Source organism: Pipistrellus hanaki (assembly GCF_964339955.1).
Source record: "Pipistrellus hanaki genome assembly, chromosome: 3".
Classification (NCBI taxonomy): Eukaryota; Metazoa; Chordata; class Mammalia; order Chiroptera; family Vespertilionidae; genus Pipistrellus; species Pipistrellus hanaki.
The window spans coordinates 24255605-24272330 of NC_140505.1; the positions used below are offsets into that span (position 1 = coordinate 24255605).

General features: G+C 40.6%; 1 long non-coding RNA gene across 1 annotated transcript in view; it reads left to right on the plus strand.

Moving 5' to 3' along the window:
• The first annotated feature begins 1830 nt into the window (after nt 1-1830).
• LOC311620474 overlaps nt 1831-16726 on the plus strand; it is a 43653-nt gene continuing 28757 nt past the window's right edge. The window contains exons 1-2 of the long non-coding RNA XR_014794697.1: nt 1831-1990; nt 7868-7934. This is a non-coding gene — a long non-coding RNA (uncharacterized lncRNA). The remainder of the gene's footprint in view (nt 1991-7867; nt 7935-16726) is intronic.

Below are 16726 nucleotides of genomic sequence, written 5' to 3' on the forward strand. Positions count from 1 at the left end.
AGAACCGCAAACCAAGGCTCTCGAGCTGCAATTTGCCGACCAATGCCCTGGGGTTCTCACCACATTGCTTATCATGAGGTCCACTGTGGGGCTCTCCTTAACTAGAGACTGTGGATGAGATTCTCCTGGCCACAGAGCCACTCCTCTTGCTCCAGTTGTTGAAGCTGTCATCCATCGGCAGATGCGTGGTCACCTCCACGATGACAAGCTGGCATTCCAGCTCCAAGATGGTGGTGGGCTTGGATGGTGAGGTCTCGCCATGGAAACAGCACGCACCTGCTGCTGGAGTCCCACACTCCCTGCAAGGCCTCCTTCCTGCACAGCCAGTTGTCTTTCAGATCACCACTACCGCCGCCACCTGCAGTACACCCCTCTCCCTGCTCCAGTCTCCTCTGGCCCTCTCCTGGGCCCATGTCATCTCCTTCCCCTTTTCTACAGTGGCTCCCAGACCATGGCCAGAGGAATCACCTTGTGCCTTTTACCTGCACCCCCAGCTATTCCCATGGAACTAGAAAGTGCCCCCTTCCAATTCCAGATCTCACCTCCCCAGCCCCATCCCTGCAATGCAGAATCCTCCTTCCATCACACACAACAGGCTCTCAGAATGTTTCAAAGACACCCAGGGTGAAAATCCACGAAGACCACCCAAATGAGAAGAAGCAGAGGCTATTTACTGAGACCTTACTATGGCACAGGGGTCAGCCAACATCTCCTGTGTGGGACAGAGACTCCAAGACAGGCAGCGAATGGGAAAGTGCGATGGGAAACATAGAAGAAGGTGCCAGGTAGACACCCCCGCCCCCCCCCCCCTCCCCGAGGCTGTGGGCCTGGGGACCCGGAGGCGAGCATCCTGTGTGATGGATTTGGAAAGTCTATTGGTTGATTCTGAGCTGGAAAATGCCTCCTTCCAATTCCATGGAAGCATGGTGCGTGGCAGAAAGCTTGCATTTGTTGATTACCTTTTGGCTGTCTGGGACTGGCTGCTGCAGATTGTGGGGCAAAGTTCTGTTTTTGTATGGTCTGGCCATGATCCCACTGTCCCTACCACTCATCCCCTTCTGCTTCCTCTGACCACGTGCACCGTTCCAGGTGAAAGCTGTCATTGGAAGTTCTCAATAGGATCTAACCTTTCCAGTGTGCTGGGGCCTAGCATTTTTCCCTGAGAGCAAAAGCTGTAAGTGCTGGTGTCTGGTACAGGCAGCCTGTGACCATGGCTATGGCTCTTAGGCCTTTAGCTCTATAATGCAGATAGGCAGCTGAGCTCTTTGACCTTAAAAAATGTGATCCCCCCACCCACTGCTGAATTCTGTTGCAATACAATGATTACCAAAAACCCATATATTGTATTTTTATCATATTCTCATGAATAACAACGAAAAACTGAGTATACACCATGTGCAAAGTTCTATGTTACACACATGGACAAAGTAGGGTGTGGTGGACATTCTGTGGCCACTAGTTTAGTATTAAGCCAGTTTCTGTATTCATATAGCCTCCCAAATTCATTTCCGTTATGGCCTTTCTCTGTGCCTGAAATTTCACCACAGTGTAGGGAAACATGCAATGCTCTGATTTGCTTTCAAGCATGTTGCAACATATTCATTCCAACAGTGAAGAATGATGTTTGTGTCCATCTTGACTCCCTCCCTGTATCTAGTTAGCTGCAATGAATGGTCAACTGGTGATTCATTGGATGCTATTTAGTTTGTTCTGTCAGCTGTTTATTAATCTGAAACTTCCTGTTAAGAAGCAGGGTGTGCTTTTTAAGGAAACCTTACACAACATAAGTTTTATTTTGGGACTGGATGTACTAATATATAAAGAGGGATCTGTGAACGTCACTTAGTCCTGTACATAACCTTTTTTTGTGTTTCAGCAAAATTTTGTGTCAGGCACTGTTTAGTGCACTGGTGGTAGGGGAATGAATGAGATAGTCTCAACATCTAGAAGTTTGCCATCTACTCCAGGGAGACAAGTGTAATAAAGTGTGGTAAGTACAGCCATAGTTGTACAAGGTATGGTGGGATGCAAGGGAGGAACTGGAAAATTCTAGGGGAAGGAGGAGTGAGAAAGAGGCTCTAAAAGAGAAATTAGGAAAGATTTTCAATGGGTGGATGACACGACCGAGATGTCACAGTTTGGTGACAATGGAGGGGTTCATATTGGATAAGGAAGAACTTGAAAGTAGGAAAATTATTTGAAAGTTACTTAAGAGGTTGCTGCAATGTTTTAGGCAAGAGATCATAAGGGCCTAATTGAAGACAGAGGTGGGGTATGGAGGAGATTTGATAGAACTTTGACAAAAGGATGAGACAGTGGGAGGTGAGGGAAAAAATGAGCTGAGTGAAGGTTTTTGTTTTGGAGCACCTGGTAAATTATGTTACCATTAGATAGAAGGGAACTTCATTGAAGACAGTGAGTTCACTCTTGGACCTGTTGACATTCAAGTGAAATGGGCGGACATAATTCATTCATTCATAATCCAAATTTGTAGTTTGAGAAAGAGGTCTGGGCTTGAAATACAGATATGAGCGATATCTAATAATTTGATCCTATTAAAACAGATTGTTTTATGGTGCTTGACAAAAGATTAGTGCTTCCAAAGTCTATCGTGTTGATTCTCAGGTAAAATGTAAGTGAATCCCAGATCATGGTGTTTTTCTTCAATGTTGTCAGCTTTTAGTTTGAGGGTTGGGTATATCAGGAAAGGGAAGAAAGTAGCACAAAGTAAAAATAATCTACAAATTAAACTTTAGGATGGTCACATCAATATTGAAAGTGTCACTTTAATCTTGGATGCTGTAAAATGAAGGTTCTTTTCCAACAGTGCTTTACTGGCCCCTGGGAAGTTGGAAAAAATATGAAAGACCTGTCATCTTTTATTATGCAAAGTGGAATTTTCAAGAATATATTTTAAAAATTTATAATTCTTTTATAAAATTGTCCTTTGAGCCCAGAAATCTAACCTAAACCTAAATCTAACACTAATCCTAATTCTAATATAAATCTACGTCTAAACACCCAAATCTATACCTAATTTTAAGCTGAACTTTAACTCTGACATTAACTAAAAACCTAATTGAAACCCTAACTCAGAACCTAAATGTAGCATGAACCCTAACTCTAGCCTTAATCCTATTTTTTTTTTTTTTTTGTCACTAACCCTAACCTTAACCCTAGAACTCGCTTTTTTTAAAGGTATACCTATTAGGGGGGAGGTGTTTTTTGGGTCTCTAGTAACTAGATAAACAAAACAGAAAAGAATTTCAGATTGAGTAATTTAGAAGAAAAGATTAGCAGATTATCTTTAATGACATATAATGATTAGGTAACCTGACCTTTCTGATAAAGATATCCAACGGTCTGGGTATTATTCCTGGATGTCTACAGAACATCTTGCTTCTGTTCTCTGATTTCAGTAAGTGGACCTAATAAGTGTTACTGTGAAAATACAGTGAATATCTCTCAGAGGCAAGGTCCAAATTGAGGGTACATTTTCACAGATTTAGCAAAGGTGTAAGCTAACCTTGATCCCAAACTTCCACAAGTATAAGACATTCCTGCTCCAGAAGACACACAGTAGGCTGGGACTCTTCCATTAGTTTCTAAATTCCAATGTGACCCAAGCCCAGACCTTATCAGCTAGAACTCATCTAGACTGGACCAGTAATTAGTGGGACAAGGTGCAGTGTTAGGTTCTGGGAATTGTAGAAGTAATATAAGATACCATTTCTATTCAGAGATGTTACAGCTAAGCTAAGGAAAAATGACCAACATACATGAAACAATGAGAGAGTATGATAGGACAGAACATAATTCAGTGCTACATTATGTGGTATAGACAGGGATAGTGTGGAAAATATTTTCTCTAGCATTTAGCAGCTTTACCAAAACTATATAACATTCGTTTAATCCTTTGTGGGATCTTGGGAGGTTGATATAGGACAATTCTAAATGCATGTGTAGAAATAGGCTAGAGGAGTTAACCATTTCTCCCCAACTCGCCCAGAAAAAACAGAAAAGCAGAGTTTTGAACTCAAGTTGGCCAACTTCAAATGCAATGGGAAGCTCACTCTATTTCATGGAGTAAATGAGACTTGAATTGGGCCTTACCAGACTGAGTAAAATTTAAACAAATGAAGTGAAAGAGAAGAGTATTTTGAATGGGGTAAATATTATAAGAAGTCAGGAAGCCAGGAATAGGATAGCGAGCAGACAGAAAGGGGAGTGGATGAGGTAAGGTAGGAGGGGGAAAATGGGGCTTTGAGAGCCAGGCAAAGTGTTTATATTTCATCTAGGGTTTCACTCAGAAGTTAGTGATGTTTTTAAACAGGACAGTAGCATAAAGAAAGGTCTATCTGATAGTGGTGCCAGGAAGGAATCCAACCAGGAGGGTGCAGAGGCAGGAAGGCCATCTAGGTGGCTTCAGGGTGAGGCTACCAGCAAGGGCCCGGAATGGGTGGCAATAGCATAAAACAGAAATAAATGGTTTTTTTCAAAAGGCAATTCAAATAGATAGTAGTCTCAGTGTTTGATTAAGCATGAGAGATGGAGAAAGAAAAAAAAATCAAAGAATTCCAAATTTCAAATACAGTCATACTCTGCATAAGGATGGAGATACAGTCTGAAAAATTTGCATTAGGCGATTTCGTCATTGTGGGAACACATCATAGAGTGCCCTTGCAGAAACGTAGATGGCATAGGCCACCTCTGCACTTGTATGTGCTGTGCTTTTGCACGACTGGCAGCACAGTAAGTTTGTTTGCACCAGCATCATGGCTAACACATGACTATTGCACTGAGGATGTTACGAATTATGACATGACTTTATGACAGCTACGCATCTCTTTGAGATGGGAGTTTTTCAGCTACATTATAATCTTATGGGACCAACTTCCTATAATCATTGACCAAAATGTCATTGTGGGGCACATGATCGGAACTAGTTATGTGGCCTTATATAAGTCGTAGAATCTCTCTACAGAAAATGTGATGGCAACCCTCACCTTATAGGTGACTGAGGCTTGTTATGTACGCATGTTGTTCTAATGAAGAGAGGCAATTTTAAAATGTCTAGAAAGATAGCCTAAGTGACATTATTTAAAATATGGAACATTGATAAGTATCTAAATGCTCTACCATGGGGGGATGGAGTGAATAAGTTATGAAAATTTTATAGAAATTAAAATCACATTTAAAGGACATTGGGACTTAGATATTCAAAATGTAAAGGTGGGTGGAGAAAACAGGACACAGTGCTATCTGAATATTTAAAATAAGCATATGGATTGAAAAAGGGACTGGAAAAATGTTAAAAGTGATTATCTCTATCACTTTTATACTTTGTGTTTTTCTAGAATTTCCAATTTTTAAAATTATTTTCACCATGAGAAAAAATATTTAGGAAAAAAAGAAATAGAACCAACTATGTAAAATCTTTAGATGTGTTCTTGGCCCTTGAAACTGTTTCCAAACAAAATAGTACTAAATAATAGGTAGAGAGCTAGCATCCTTCTCTATCTGACTAAGAAAATACAAGTGGAGTGGAATAGACTCAGACCTGGCAGAGAGGGAGAGAGGACTCGCATAGGAGAAAGGCAGAGAGGGAAAGAGGGCACTCATAGGAGAGAGGGAATAGAGCTGAAGAAGGTAGAATACTGCACGAACAGAGCAGCAGTATACGCCTCCACAGAAAGGAAATCAGAATGCCTCTCTGGAAGGCACTCTGGAAGGATCTTTGGGAGCTATTTACAGCTCAGATAAATACAGGAAGTAGATAAGAATGCAGTTATGTCACAATTGCAAACAATGCTTCGCTGTACAATGTATTTCATTAGGTTTGCTAACCTCAAAGAGACCTTTACCACAATTCCTCTTGGCTTGCCAGTAGGATTGCAAAATGTTTTCAATGAATGTGTATTCGGGAATAATGGAAATTGATCATGCGGTGACATTATTGAAGCATTTACATGTTGAGAATTTTTTTAAATGAATGTATAGATAACCAAATAGAGTATTTATAGGAAATAAGACCACAGTGTGCCCTTGAAGAAAATCATAATTGAAAACTAACAGAATAATGTATCTTAGAATCTTGATATTGATCCATGATAGTTCCTGACTTTGTGCCCGGGTTTCTTATTTGAGGCAATATGGAGTGGTAAAATGCTCTGACTCCATGTTTCCTGCTAAATATGTCATTTCACATGACCTTGTGCTATCACTTAAATTGAACACCATGGGGATTATTGTTAATAGATAAGTTTCTGACTGATGGAGCCCTCCTTTTGGCTTATCATTGCATTTATTTCACTTTTACCTGTGTGTTGTTTTCCACCAAATACATGCAGCTCAAAGTTCAGGGAACTCTCTTCAAATATTTTTTCTTCTCCCAGAGTAAATTCATTGGCCTTGCTCATGTTTACCACTACTGTCTGTTTTGGAAGTCACTCCACCGTATCACAGGTGAAACAGTAGGGACTGCCCGGCAAAGGCTCAGAGTTCTCTAAATACAAAGTTCCCAAACCCCAGTAAATAACAATCTGAATGGCGTCAGGGGGCAGTCTCTCTGTCTGGTTCCCTTTAAAATCAGCTTGTTATTAGACAGACCCACATGTGCTAGTTTTCTTGGCTGTGCTTACATTGGTAAAAATGGCATTAAAAAAAAACAAAAAAAACCCAGTGACTTTCTCACTATCTCTCCCCACTCCCCAGTGTTTGTGATTCTTGCATATATTGTATATGCCAAGTGGGCAAAATTACTCTGTATAGAGACAGAAGATTTTTCCCAGTTGTAAGATATTTTTCAATATCTTAGGATGTCAAAGGAAACACTGTAAGATTGTTTGCTTAAGATATTCCCATGGAGAATGATAGAAACATTAGGAAACCCAAAATTCACAGGTTGATACTAATATTTTAAAAGTTGAACTTCATTAGAGTATGTTTGCATCTTTACAATGTCTGGAGGAGGAAGGTAAACACTGCTGGGAAGAAGGGGTAAGGAATAATAACAAATGGGAACTTTTTAAAAATATATATTTTTATTGATTTTTTTACAGAGAGGAAGGGAGAGGAATATAGTGATAGAAACACTGATGAAAGAGAAACATTGATCAGCTGCCTCCTACTGGGGATGTGCTCACAACCAAGGTACATGCCCTTGACCAGAATCGAACCTGGGACCCTTCAGTCTGCAGGCCGATGTTTTATCCACTGAGTCAAGCCGGTTAAGGCAGAATGGGAGCTTTTCTATGTGACTTATAAAAATGAAATAATTGGGCCTAGCATGGCTTTTCTCTTGTAGCCATCTCATCCTGCATTTTTGCTGAATAAGAGTCAGAATAGACTACAAGGTCTGGCACCATGTGTGTGCATCTGGGACTCCATAAGAGGCCACTGTTTCTCTAACTTGAGCTAACTAATGCACTTCCCGTAGCAAGCTTTGGATTAATGATCAGAGCCAAAGGGTCTGATTCCCCTCGGCTTGTTGTAGAATCACTCTCCCTTTCACTGTCAGCTGTAGAGGTATCCCTTGCTGCACTTAGATCATTCCACATTGGAAAAACACACACACTCTTTCATGACAAATACAAGCAGAGAGCTCCTGGGGTTAGCTACAACTGTTTGAAGAAACTTTTACATAAGTTTGCAATGAATGATTCCTAATTTGCTTGATACATGTACATTTTACACGACTCAAGGTTGTGTGTGGTCTCTCTGAAGTGTAGAAGAAAATGAAAAAGAAAATAATTTGAAGGTTTTACAGAAAGAAGAGATTGGGATTTTCACTCTGTTGTGGAGTGTTCTGGGATAAACACAGCCATTAACACCAGGCAGCTTAATAGAACGCATTTTATATTTCAAGTTTCAGACACAACCTCAAAGCAAAGAGGAACCTCTCCAAGAACTTGAGCAGATCAGATGCAAGCCTGGTAAGTCACTGCTTACCTTTGGAACTTACATCTGAAGAAAAACTCTAACAAGAATATATTTAAGGAGAAATGTTTGGTCTTAAAAAATACTATTCTTTCTATAACCATGACCATGTAAAAATAAGAATTCTCATGTGATAGGAGAAATGATTCGGGGTATCTTGTTGGGTTAAGAAAAATATTCTTGTTTTACCATGTAAATCTACTCTAGCATAAAATCAAATGGTCAGTGGCTTGGTATTTGAGGATCTAGACAGTGGCTTGGTATTTGAGGATCTATTTATGCTTTTCTTTTAATATATTTTGAAATATTGACTGGTTGGATACATAGAATTTTCATAAATATAATTGAGGGATGAGTTTATTGGAAAACCCAACTCTATCCTGATTTAAGGAGATATAGTTCCATTTTAAAGAAAATATTGCTTTCTGCCCTTTATTTAATATACATCTAAAGCATTGAGTTGATGACAAATATATTATAAAGGAAACCTGTGAACAATAACAATATTAGAATAATATTTCATATATTTACAAAGAAAAGCTGGACATTTAAACTTAAAAAAAAAAAAGAGGTAGAAAAGACAACATTTTACTTTCTGCTTATCCATAGAAATTGCCTTTATTTTTGTAATCAGACCCACTAAGTTGGCCTTTATATGGTACTTTGCCCTCATCATGCAAGTGGGGAAATACCCACATGTGAAATCATTGCAGTTTATTCAGTGTCAGAGAAACTTGCTAAGCAGAAATACCACACAACCAATTGCCATGCAAATCAGTTCCCAACCACAGGAAATGTCAGAATTCCCTTTAAAGACAAATGATGACTACACAGAATGCATAGTTTATAAATAATAAGAAAATTGTAAGAAAGCATGCCACTTGTGCTATGCTATATGTTTTTAAGAAGAGTAAGTATTATAATTAATCAATAACAGTGATTAAATCTCATAGTGTCAGAAACTGTAAAAGTAGACTAAATTCAGCCTAATTGCATAATCTCAATTAGATAAATGAGCAGGATATAAGCATAGGAGTGAGATGTCAGGGACAAGTGTTGGGGGAGGGGAGGACCTGCTGGAATATATTTTTGTGATGTGAACTGAAAAGATGAGTTTCTCAGGAAGACCTCTTTCAATCATAAGGTGTGACTCCCTAACCCCACCCCCTCCCCACCCCCATCCTGGAATTTCACTTTCCAGAGATGAGGGAAGAAAAGGAGCCGCCTCAGTCACTTTTATGGATGCTCTGTCTTTGAAAAGGAGGAAATGAAGTTTTCAGAAAGGGATCCTGACCAAGTTAGAGAAACCCTAAAGGGATCTATGGGATTTTAGATGGTTAATCTTTTGGTGGACCTAAAAATCCCTTACAATTTTATGCAGAATTGCTGTGCATGGAAAGAGAAAGAGAGTGAGGAGAAAAAAAAGCTTCCTGCTCTTTGTAAACAGATACAGTTCAGCCAGTGAAATGTGAGAATGCTGTATAGTCAATGCCACCTCATGATGTTTTGGTTAATGGTGGATCACATATAGGATAGTGGCCCCATAAGATTCTAATGGAGCTGAAAAATCCCCATTGCCTGTGCCATCATAGCCATCATAACATCCTAGTGCCACTCACTGCTCACATGTCCTATAAGAGTATAGCAATACAATTATGTACCATACTTTCTAATGACGATAAACAACTATGCTACTGACTTATGTATTTACTACACTTTCTCTTAATATTTTAGAGTGAATTCTTTCTACTTATACAAAAGCGTTTTCTGTAAAACAGTACGCTGTTATGCCAGCAGCATCCTCATACATCTCATATTTATGTCTCTTGATTGCATAATTTCTCTGGTGCTTGACTTAATCTAGTGTTGTGTTCTAAGTTAGTGTAGCCTACGTGTTTACAGAATCTATATCAGTGTACACCAATGTCCTAGGCCTTCATATATATTCACCACTCACTCAGTGACTCACCCAGAGCAACTGCCGATCCTGCATGTTCTATTTATACTGTATGCCCTATGGATATGGTGCGCTTTTCTTATCTTTTATAGTGTATTTTTGCTGTACATTTCCTATGTTTAGATATGTTGAAATACACAAAAACTTGCCTTCGTGTAACAATTGCATACAGTATTTAGTACAATAGCATGCTGTGCAGGTTTGTAGCGTAGGAGCAATAGGCTATGCCATATAGCCTAAGGGTGGAGTAGGCTCTGCCATCTAGGTTTGTGTATGTGTACGTGCACTCTGTGATGTCCACACTATGATGAAAGCAGCCAACAATGCATTTCTCAAAACATGTCTCCATCATTAAATGGCATATGGCTTTAACTAGTTAGTCTTGCCCAAGCAGTAGTAGAGTCTAGGCCATGAGAGAAACTGAGGCTTACTGAGGTGGCTCTGCATTTGATCCAGGAGGGCTGAGATGAACACTATTGTGGAGAATTAGAATACAAGAGCATCAAAGTCATAGTTAGGAAGAGAGGTGTGTGGACCTGAGGATCAAGGCAAGAAAGAAAGCTAGAAGCTAGAAGTAAAGCTGGTAATGAGTTAAAAGCAGAATGGGGCAGGTTGAAAGGAAGGAATCACAACAAATGATTCTGAGTTAATTCGGCTCCCAAACAGTGCACATCGATGTGCTGGCTGAGCTGGACAGGAGCTGGTGGCCTAAAGACCGGGCACACTGTTCTCCAGATACTGTGGCTAGGCCAACTCTGGCTAAAAATCTTACATTTTAGACTAAAGGTTACCCCAAGACATCTTCTGTAGCAAACTCGGTTCCTTCCCAGAAGGTTGTAGACTCTCAGGTGGATCCCATAGATTTCCCAGGCCATCTTAGCCCTTGAGAACAAAGCATCCTCTGTTGCCTTAGTTACAAGAAGAGTCTCAAGTATTTAAATGTCCAAACTGGTGAAATAATCAATTGCCAAGCCTCATTCAAAAGAGAGGCTTTTCCCTCCCTCCCCGAGGCCTGGTTGATGCAGGGAAGCCTGCCATGGGGTGCTCTGGTTTACAGAGGGCCGAATTTTGTTTTACTCTGGGATAGTGGGACATGCAGATGGAGAAATGACTGTGGTGAAGGGAGAGGAGTTTATTCACAGTTTCCTAGAAAAGGTGTGGCTTGGCCCATGAGGAAGCACCAGGGTAGGTTCGAGGTAGAGGAAGGGAGAGGAAAATTAGTCAAGTGCCTTGTTGCGGTTTCCATGGGGATGGGCAAGGCAGGTAAGTTGATTTGAATAAATTGAGCAGGCTCTGTCTCCAGATTTCTGGTACTTGGTCCTGGGTGATTAGGGCAGAGGGGGATGATGGGGTCTGGGCTTTGGATTGGTTGGTTTGCAAATGAAAGGGAATTATCTAGTTGTGGGTGGGCCAGTGTCTCCAGGGTCAGCAAGGTCTCAGATGTCAAAGCAAGAGGAATGCAGAAATAAAAAGGCATCATTAATGCCATTCTGCCCTCTGTTCCCACCTCACTCTCCTGATTTCTATGTGGACACCACCTGCAGACAGCTAGTCTGACCTGCCCAGGAAGAGAGATAAGGTAGGTAGAAGCTCTTGAAATCCAGCTCCACACTAATATGTTGTGAGTGCTAAGTGTGGTGGATTCCCTCAGCTGATTCATTTTCTGGGGGATGAGAGAGCTTTCATGAGCTTTTAAAGAACCCCTCTGGGTACTTCTGAGGTGGAGCTTGACTTGCCTGCTGGTCATTATCAACTTCTAATGCTCAGCCCCTGTGACCGAGGCTTGCGTTCAGTTTCATTCTGCTGTGGTGAGGTAAGCTTACCCTCCCTTCTCCCCCAACTCCCACTCCTTCAGAAGGCCTTGGGGAAACATCCCCTTTGGTAAATGACCCTGACTGACTCTCATCTCCGGGCTGCCCCACTGACCCAAGGGGAGAGATGTGCACCTGTGTCCGGGAACTCACTGGTGGAGGGCGGTGTCCTCCTAATGCAGCTGTGTCTCGGACTCATCTAGCAGCACATTGCAGACCCCCTTTATGCGTGAGCCAAGCTATCCAAGTGGTTGTGCTGCGGCTCCTCTCCCACTTGGGTTATGTTTGGGGAAAAGCCTCCCTGCCTCCTCCCTGGTGACAGGTGAGGGTGCTGGAGGAAGCACAGGATACCACAACTTGGTCCAAAGAAATCTCTCTTCCTCTCCACATCCATTCTTCCATTCTTTTTATAGCTTGAGTTGGGTGATGGGTTAAGCTTTGTAAAAGCAGTTTTCAGCTCTTACACACCTTATATAGGTGGCCTTTGAAAGTTGGCAGTAGCTGGAACCTATTATTTTTCAGTCTTTAGGGGAACAACTGAAACAAAACAAGTCCTATTCCAATCTCCTGTTAAAATTAATAATAAAAACTATTAATGAGAAAGAGGAAGCACACATTGAATATGATGAAATGTGCAGAGACTCCAGTAGCTTTCAGAAGAAAACCACATTAACCATTTAAAAAGTTAGTCAAACACTATTTTTTTAAAAAAATCAAATTACAGTATCGGTGACACCTGTTGCCTCAGTAATTTACTGCCATTCCCATGCTCACAAGTCAGCTCAGATATTTCCTTTGTATCAAAATGCTAGAAACCAATATTTTTTATTGTTGCTTATTACATTAGTAAAGACAAGAGTTTGGTGTCTTAATATCATCATTTGATATTGCCAAAGGCCAAAACATAGCCATTGCAATAATTTCATTCTATCACATTATTTTTTAATGTGATAGAATGAAATTATTGCAATGGCTATGTTTTGGCCTTTGGCAATATCAAATGATGAAATTAGCATTTTCAAAACTATCAAGCCCCAACTTTCTTTATTTTTTAGTATTTCTTTATTGTTGAAAATATTACGTATGTCTTCTTCTCCCCTCCCCGCCCCCACCATTGACTTCCTCCAGCCTACCTCATGTCCTCCCCCTCAAGCCACCCCCCCTTCCCCTGCTCAGCCTGGCCTTCACCACCCTATTGTCTGTGTCCCTGGGTTATGCATACAAGGTCTTTGGTTGATTACCTCCTGTCACCCACTCTCCCCACCTTCCCTCCGAGATCCCGCACTGTGTTCCATGCTTCCATGTCTCTGGATCCACTCCCTTCATCAGTTTATTTTTTCCCAACTTTTTAAAAGATAAATTTGATTGTCCAGTTATGCCTAAAAGGGTATTTTGACTCAGAGAATACTTTCTATCAACTGGCTTCTTTTAAAATTTCCATTCAGAACAAAGATTGTAACTGCTGAAGATCTGAGAACAGTATTTCCAACTCTATTCCTAACATATGTTTGCTTTGGGGGAGGGGCATTGTTCTTATTATTTATTATCCTAATTTGTGCTGACCAAATTTTATTAAAACCTGGCTTATTTTTATGGAAACAATTAAAATCTCATATCAATTAAATAAATGTTGGCTACAAAATTCAGGCATTAGGTTTTATTGAGTGTAAGGCACTCCAATGACTAAATTACAGATGATATGTATGAAATTAACCAACATCTCTTACATTTCAGAATGAATTTCTAAAACTTGAGCTGGTTTTCACATCACTCCTGACTTTCTTTTTAAGTTTAAATTCAATATAGAATTGGAATGATCTTATTTTGTGAACAAGGATCAATATCTATTTGAGTTATCTAGTGCTGTATAACAAATAAACCCAAAACTTAATGTCTTAAAATAATGTTTTATGTAGTACTTCTCATCATTTTTGTGGGTCAGGAGTTTGGAAGTGGCTCATCTGCATAGTTCTGGCTCACGGCGTCTTGTGTGGAACAGTCTGATGGTGGCTGCTGTGGGATCAATAGGGTGCTGGAGCATTTGGGGACCAGCCAGGCCTCTCTCTCTGCAGGTGATGTCTCCTCATGACTGGTTTGTGCTTCTGTATAGCATAGCAGTCTCAGACTTCTTACATGGGGGAGAGAGAGAGAGAGAGAGAAAGAGAGAGAGAGAGAGAGAGAGAGAGAGAGAGAGAGAGAGAAGGAAATTATATTCCTTATAATGAGCTTCCTTGGAAGTCATTTGTGTCACTTCTGCCATATTCAGTTGAGACAGTCATCAAGTCAAGTTCTAGGGAAGGAGACACAGACTCTATCACTTGATGGGAGAATTGAAACATTCTCAAGAGAGTGTGTAGGGCCCTGACCAGTGTAGCTAAGTTGGTTGGAGTATCATCCTATATACCCAAAGATTGTGGGTTTGATTACTAGTCAGGGCACATACCTGGGTTGCAAGTTGCATTCCTGGTCAGAGCACATGTGAGAGGCAACTGATCAGTGTTTACCACATCAATATTTCTGTTTCTCTCTCATCTTTCCCTTCCCCTCTCCCTAAAATCAATAAACATATCCTTGGGTGAGGATTAAAAAGAGAGAGCAAGAGATTGAGAGAAAGAGTATGTGGAGTTAGGAATTTGTCCATTTTTAGAAATACAATATTCTACAGTTTGCTCTTTGTCTGCAATATTCTCGCATCCCCACCATAGCAAAATGCGTTCATCCCCTCTTGTAAGACTCCAAAATATCATGCATTAAGGCAAAAGGCTTAGGCTTAAGTTTTAAGATCAAGTCATCTAAATCAAGTATAGGTACATTTGAGGCCTCGTAAGTATAGTTTTTTTATATGCAGCTCCTTGAGTAACATTCCTCTCAGTCTAAAGCAGTGATTCCCAAAGTGGTCTATATCGACACCCAGGGGTCTATGACAACCTGCAAGGGGTCTACGTCAGCGAAAAAAAAATTTGGGGGTCCATGAAATGAAAATGGGGGTCCACGATAGTGGATCTCAACATACACTGATAGTACCTATTTACTTACATCATATTATCTTATAATATAAAAACATATAAATTATTTATAAAAGTACCTATGAAGTAAAAAATTTATTATATATGTTTATAAAATTGTGTAAGTTGTAGGATAAAAACCTGCACATAATGATATACCAGTATCATCTTGTTACAAGCATACGCGCAGTAAACATTCTTGCCAATTTTTGTCTCAAAGCTTCGCGAACTTGCACCGACTTGTTCAATTCGTCACTCTATAAATATGAATGTGAGAAAAATACGTTCATTCATTTCCTGAATCTTGAATAGGAAAGTGCTGAGAAAATATTTAAAAAAATATAAACTGGTAGTTTATCATACAAATTATAGTGAATCAGTGTTATTTTGTTTGAGAATGCCGGAGAAAAGTAAGTACATTATTTTTTATTAAATTTTAACACTAAACTTCACTACAGTTAGAAATTTACAAAAAAATCAATATCAGGTAAGTAGGGGGTCTACCCAAAACTGAAACACATGGCAAGGGGTCTACGGCACAAACAAGTTTGGGAACCTCTGGTCTAAAGACTTGAAAAGTAAAGAGACAACCTATCTGGTCTCTACATATGCAACCTACACTAGTGGGACAGCATAGAATAACTGCTATAGAAGCTCCGATTCTAAAGGGGTGGGGATGGAGGAGAATAGGAAGAACACAGCAATTTTCCAAAAACCCATCAGGCACTATTGCCAGGTTATTGATTAGGGCTTAGGCCTACTACTCTGGGAATGATTCTCTACAGTTCTTGATTCTCTCCTCTGAGCTCTTCATTTCTCCCTTTGAATAAAATGTAGCCAATTCTGCTTTCTGCCTGTAGAAGTTTTGGGGTCTAAAGTTCTTTTTATTTTATGTTTTTATCCTTTCCTGACCCAGTTGATGCTGTTTCTACTAGTACAATTCTCCTAAAAACCTTGTGGCTCTCCTATAAATCATACTGCAGTTTATTCAGTAGAAAAATGGAAAAATAGTTAAATAGAAAATCGCAAAAATGCAACGGCTCTTAAACCTGTGAAAAGAAGCTTCTCCAAGTCAGAGAAATGTAAATCAAAATTCACTACGAAGACACAGGGGGCTTCTGGAATGCTAGGAGTTTTCTCTTTCTTCATCAGTGTGCTGGTCACGTGGGTATTTTCAGTTTGTGAAATTCACTGTCTGTGTTATGATATATGCACTCTCTATATGTATATTATCTATAATAATGAAAGCCTAAGTGACCAATCCAACCAAACAGACAACCCAACAGACTACATGGGGTGACCAGGCTGGCACGGGGGTTAGTGAGGGATGACCAAGTGACTGAACAGCAGGCTGTGTGGGGTTACAGAGGAGGCAGTTGCAGGTGACCAGACTATCGGGGGTGGGGGGAAGGGGGGAGAGGGGGAAAGTGATGGGCAACCAGGCCAGCAAGGGGGGCAACTGGGGGCTATCAGGACAGCAGTAAGGGGCAACCAGGACAGCAGGGGGGCAGTTGAGGGCAACTAGGCTGGCAGGGAGGGGAGAGGGGGGGAGAGACAGTTGGGGATGAGGCCAGCAAGGGGGACAGTTAGGGGCAATCAGGCAGGCAGGCAGGTGAGCAGTTAGGAGCCAGTGGTCCCAGATTGTGAGAGGGATGTCTGACTGCTGGTTTAGGCCTAGGATCGAGCCTAAACCGGCAATCGGACATCCCCCAAGGGGTCCAGATTGGAGAGGGTGCAGGCTGGGCTAAGGGGACCCTCCCCAATGCATGAATTTCATGCACCCCAGGCCTCTAGTACTTAAATAAGAATTTAAAAAGCAAACCACACCAAGAACGCACATCTCATGAATCAGATAGGCAAACATCCCAAAGTTTAGATAATATATTCTCTAGAGAAGGCAGTGGGAAACCGGCACTTTTATATAATGCTAGTAGTCTATATGCAAAGGGATAAAATTCCCACAGAGGGGCACTTTGTAATATCTAGCAAAATCTTTTTCTTTTTCATTAATGTAT